A 6226-nucleotide genomic window follows, 5' to 3' on the forward strand; every position below is an offset into this window, starting at 1 on the left:
ATGTCAATAAAAGCCCATTTTTATCAAAAATGACACTTTTGGCCCATTATTACCGAGAATGTCAACAAAAACCTATTTTTATCAAAAATGACACTTTCGGCCCATTATTACCAAGAATGTCAATAAAAGCCCATTTTTATCAAAAATGACACTTTCAGCCCATTACTACCGAGAACATCAGTAGAAGCCCATTTTTATCTTTATTGTCAAATATGGCCCCTTTATATACTTTCTTTAGTTTCAAAGTAACTTTTAACATGTTTAATCTTTCCAAGCATCAAAGGAAGTTACATAAAGTAACTTGTTTACTAATAACTTCAAAACTTGGATGAAATTTCGAGTTCATGAGTGTTTTATCATGGTTTCGTAGCATTTCACCCAACATATCATGAAAATATACACATGCATGCATAAATACAAGGATTTTACACAAAACCAAGCTTGTATTCTCCCCCTAAAGATGGAAAATCACGAAAACAAGGGGTATGAAGCTCACCTTGGGTTTTTTCGGTTGTGAAGAGGAAGAGGGAGGAAGTTTTCGGCCTAGATAGCTTTCTTGAAGAGATTTTCGAAACCAAGAGAGTTCTAGGGAGCAAAACACGAAATGGTGTGGTTTAAGGAGTGATATTAGCATAACTTTAAAACAAAACCACTTGAATTTGATAGGAACTTACCAAAAGTGTATAACTTGAAGTGAACTTCTTGTTGCATGCACCCAAAACCCACGACTTTTAAGAGGAAAGAGTGAAGGATAAGAAATTTTTTCTTGAGGATTGAAAGAGAAATGAGAGAGTTGTAGTAAGTTTGAAGTAAGAATGAGGGAGGTGATGGTGGTCTCGGCCGATAATGAGGAAGTGAGAGAGAGAGAGAGATAGAGAGAGAGAGGGGATTAATGGTTATTACTTAATGGCTAACACCTAATTGCATAGATGCATGAGGTGTAATATGCATGTTTACATGCAAGATAACTGTGAGGTGTCACATTTTTAGCTAATGCCATTTTTTTATTAAAATGATGGCCGTTTGACCCAATAGGAGAGGGGAAAGGATTTGGGACTCGTTTTTCACAAATGGCCGAAAACACCTCAAGCGCACTAAGAGTTTTCGGCTATGCGTGTTTTTGGCTTGGATTGGGCCCAAAATGGGTTTGACCCAATAATGGGTCCAAAAGAAATAAATTTTGGCCCAATAAAGATTTTTGGTTTAGTGAGGGGTCCTAAAAGAGATTTTTGATCCATTAGGGCCCATAATTGGGTTCTCGACCCAATTACACTAAATGGAAGTGTTTTCGGCCCAAAGGGGCCAAATATTAAATTTCCGGACTTTCAAGGTCCAATTGGAAGTTTAATAGTGAGTTGTGTCCCATTAAGCTTTAAAATAATTCCTTACGGCCCAACAATGGCCCAACAGTGGTTGTTCGGCGAGCCAAAGCGAGAGGTTACCGACCCATTAGGCCCAATAAGAGGGTCTTAGTCCATTAAGAGGGTTTGGACCGAGAGAACTTGAGTTAAGGCTCAAAGTTGAATGGATATAGCTTATTGGATTAGGTTTAGAGCTTTCACAAAGAAGTTTCGACTAGAGAAAATTTATGGATGTATAAACTGATATAACATTGAAGTTTAGTTCACATTTAACATAGCGTCATATAGTTACACACAGAACTATCTTGTACATGAATATGAAATTCTAGCCCTAAAATGCCAGTTGTGACATAATTCTTATTTTAGAAAAAGTTATGTTTTTTTCTTATTAAAGCATTGTAATTTCAAGCACTGCATAAAGCTTTTTTTTAATTGAAGAGCTGAAACTTTAAATGTCAAGGGCTGCCCACTTCATCTTTTAGTCGACCATTTAGTCATCCTCACTTTGTTATTGATATTTTTCAACCACAAATTCAGTATTTGTTCTCGAACTAAAACTTGGGTTGATGGTTTTTGTTCTGTCATCTTCTGAGCCATCAAAACTAGGTTTTGTTTAACCTTATCACACTATAAAGACAGAGTAAAAGCAAACACTTTACAAAGTTTACAATCGCCAAAATACAAAGAAGTATTATACTTTTTTGTTTCCTTTTGTATAAAATTTACAGGACCTTCAACTTTCGAATTGAGTTAAGTAGATTTTCCCCATGTCTCCTTCGTTCATAATTATCACCTCAGGAATAAAATCTAACCTTTTTAAGTGATATCACTTCAGTCCATATCAATGAAGCTGATTTAATATTTACATAATTTATATAGTCAAAACCGACTAGGGGTATAATGGTAATTAATAAGAATGTTTGAATCATTCACAAACTTTCACCTTTTAAATCAAAGTCACTATCATTGCTATATTGATAGATACAGTTGGTATATGTTAATAGATTTTACACTTGCGTAAAATTTTTGACAACTACTTTATTCTCGTTATTGATCTTTTACCCGTGGTTTTCATATAATCAATAATACTAAGTCTCTTTATGTTACTTTATTTTTTTTATTGTGTCGTTTTTATAACTTTATATGTATTTTTTTTAATATGTTTCTGTAGATATAACCTAGTTTTGATATACATCTAAATAATATAAAAACATTGCAAAAGAAAAAAAAAAACTAATTAAGATCAGCCTGGGCCACGGCCCACCCACTTCAACATTGATGTTATAATATTTTCGGCCCAAAGATTGATCCAGCTCCACTCAGGGGTCCGGTACAGCGTAGAGAGGCGGTGAAAAGGAAGGGAGCCAGCAAATTAACGAGGCAATTTCAGAAATCGATACCTGAGGACGAGGAGACGGGACGATTGCTTCACGTGATAACGGTAATTTCTTTCTTACTCTACTAATTATTTGATTGCTGTGTGATTTGTGATTCTGATTACTCGAGAACCCTTGCTTGGTTTTCAGTTGTGTTTAGTTATTTTCTAGGGTTTTTCATAAAGCTATTTTGGTTTTTCTGATATAAGTTTCATTGATATTCTGAATATATTGATAGACATCTCTTTTAGAGTTGTATTGCAGAAATTCGGGTTAACAATTTCTGTACATGTTTGCTTTGCTGCTACTGCTATTATTAAATTATGTAGAAAGTTCTTTGTAAGCATAATCATCCCTTTGGTGTTTTTTTTGTGTTTGTATCGGTTTCAATCTCAGAAGAAACAAACCAATATTAAACGCAGCCCACAAAGCTTTAACATTTGATGGCATCCACAATTAACAACTTACATACGTTTATGCACATGTGTACATACATACTGCATCAAAAAAGCTTAAACCAGTCAGACAAGTTCTCATAAAATCTAAAAATTTTGATGCAGGGAAGTTGATACAAGAAGACATGGATGAACAACAAAGGTTAGGTATTTTGGGCATTAGAGGGAATAACTAGTTATTTTTTACTTGATCTCTTTTATAATGAACGACAATGGTTTATTTTTCAGTGTGGCCAATGATATAAATAAAATTCTAAGGGTGATTGCATCCATGTCGAACAAGCTCGAAGATCTGAGCAGCCGTGTACAACATATGGAGGAGGAGTTGCAAAAAATTCAAAAAAATCAACCTGAGTTTCCTCTTATCTCAGATGAGGAGCCCCAAGAGGAAACCTTCGTCCCACCCCCTTTCCCTGAGAATATTGAAGATCTTGATGTCTTTTGTGAGTGGGTGGCGAATGTGGAAAATTTTTTCAAGGAGAATATGATCTCAGAGTATAAACAAGTACCACTTATAGTCAGCACATTGCCATCGGAAGAAGGGGGGGTTCTCTCATGGTGGAAACAAATCTATGACCTAGACTATCGAATCGATAAATATTATATGATTAAGTGGAAAGAGATGAAGAAGATGTTAATGGTTCGATACCTTTCTCCAGATTGTTTGGAAACCAACAAGTCTCCTCCTCTTTAGAATATAAACTAACAATGTAAGGGAGCGTTTGGATCAAACTTTCCATTTGACTGATTTGGAATTTACGCAAGGAAATGGAATTGCATGTATTTGGAGTTTAAGGAGATTGAAATCCTTCTGGTTGTTTGGTTGAAAGTATTTGGATTGGAATTCAATTCAGTAGCTCTTTTCTTTATATATCTGCTAATTTACAAACATATCCTTTCATCTTCTTTTTTTCACATCCAAAGAAAACACATTTCAGCAGATAACAAACCTCCATAACGTCAGCAATGGCTAAACTTGGAGGATGTCAATGAAGGATATTTGCAATTTTGTATAGGAGGTTCATGTTAAATGAAGGGGAGCAGATTCCTTTTGTGTTATCTGTCCTTTATTTTTACCACTTTAACAATATATTACACATTCAGATCTCACACACCACAAAAACCTATTAACAGCTCTGATGACCAATGAATCTCTCTTATAAACACTCAAAGGCATGTATAAAGGGTCTGATATGTCATAAAATTCAATTCAATATGTTTCTAATTATACTTATTCTTATAATATATATTTTATAGAATAAGATATAACTTAAAAATACTATATTATGAGAAAATTATAAAATATAATAGTCATAATAATAACAGTATTCTGAAGATGCATTGGTATTTTTACTTAGCCCTACATATTATTTCGTATGATAATACAACTTTTACAATTTTCTAATGAACACATCTTTTTGAATTAAATTGACATAAATAAACTCGAGAACTTTAACAGACTTTGGTAAAGCAGAGTAAGAGTAGTTGATGGAATTCAAGAACATAAATTGGTTTGTAGGAAAAATAGTTTTTAATGATAATCTAAACACCAAATTCTTCACCAATTAAAACATAAATAATTAGTAAAAAGTGTGAAGTGCAAGTGAGATGGAGGTTAACTTTGTTTCGAATAAACTGTTTGTTTTATTTTCCAATAAAAGTATAAATGCCTTATAGGACTTTGGTTTCTTTTCAATTTCCTAATAACATACATAATTTTTGTAAAGTCTGTTTGTCTTTCAATACTATGATTGTGTTGCACAATCATTGAGATTGTTGGCAAAGACAACGGAAGAGATGAAATGCTTGATGACATGGGCACGACTGAAACCATAACCAAATTAAATTCTCCAAGATTTGATCCCTAGAGTACAATCATTTGGTGAAATTTTTTGTTTTTTGGCCAATAAATCATATTTGGTGAAATATAAAGTTGTGGCTAAACAATTAGGAGGTTAATTGAGATATTAATGGTGAGCCTTGTTAGGTTCATTTTACGCATCATTTTAGCCTATTTATTTAATCACTTCCAAGATATGTCGTGTATATTTAGCATGAATTTCATACATTTCATTACATCGTTAGTATGGTCCAATTTTACATGTTTGGGTAATGATATATTTGAGCACGGATAGAAGTCTTGTGGAAAGCCTTGCAATCACATTTGAAATCACATAGCAACAATCCGTGATCAAAAAGAAAAAGAAAATGATGTAAATATTTTTTTGGAAATTCGGCATCACTACATGGTCTTAATCAAGTGGCTGGATTGAAGGGTAAACATGGTCGGATTGAGCTGGAATTTTATAGGGTCATCATCGACTTGTTGATCTTTGATATAACGGAAGGAGTGCATTTTTACTAATAAAAAAAATGAAGATCACCAGTGTCCTATGTCATTTGATCTTCCAAGTAAAATCACATGAAATTTTGATATCGGGTCTTCTTCATTGTGTTCCTACTCCCCACTATAGATCAAAATAATGATTTACCATGCTTTTAAAACACATCGGCTTCTTCAATATCCATTCAATGAGTTTGAAAATACACATGACTATGTTACTTGTCTATAGTTCTTCAATCTCTGATCGATGGCTTTCAGTTCTTCATTCTTTTTCCTCCTCCTCCTCATGCTTGTCACCTTCATCACCATAGCCAAATATGCCTTTCATCATTCTCTAATCACTTCAACCGCTACAAAAGTATTGGAAATAATGTTCAAGGTCATTAATTGTTTTGATAATATTTCTAATAGTAGCATGGCCTTTTGGGTTGGCCTCATGACCAAAATACTATAAGGACATGGAGTTTAATAGTGTGTTAATTTATTAAGGAAATAATGAATTAATTAAAAATTATTTTGGTAAATTAATTATAAGAGGTTAAATATTAACTAATCATATGGATTTATTGGAATATTCCAGAACATCCTGGGGGCTCTTAGAATGGACGGTTTTGATGCCCTATGGATAGGCATAAAATTGGTTTGAATTAGATAAGGATAAACCCTAGAGTTTGTATCCATCTAAGATTC

At 33.6% G+C, this 6226-nt stretch overlaps 1 long non-coding RNA gene across 1 annotated transcript; it reads left to right on the forward strand.

The window, feature by feature from the left end:
* The first annotated feature begins 2679 nt into the window (after positions 1-2679).
* On the forward strand, positions 2680-4061 carry LOC145101587 (uncharacterized). The gene is made up of 3 exons (XR_013705725.1): positions 2680-2802; positions 3298-3334; positions 3421-4061. It is a non-coding gene; the product is annotated as an uncharacterized LOC145101587 (long non-coding RNA).
* Positions 4062-6226: the final 2165 nt, after the last annotated feature.

The sequence above is a fragment of the Lactuca serriola genome, chromosome 1, assembly GCF_051521515.1.
Source record: "Lactuca serriola cultivar US96UC23 chromosome 1, Lser_US96UC23_V15, whole genome shotgun sequence".
Lineage (NCBI taxonomy): Eukaryota > Viridiplantae > Streptophyta > Magnoliopsida > Asterales > Asteraceae > Lactuca > Lactuca serriola.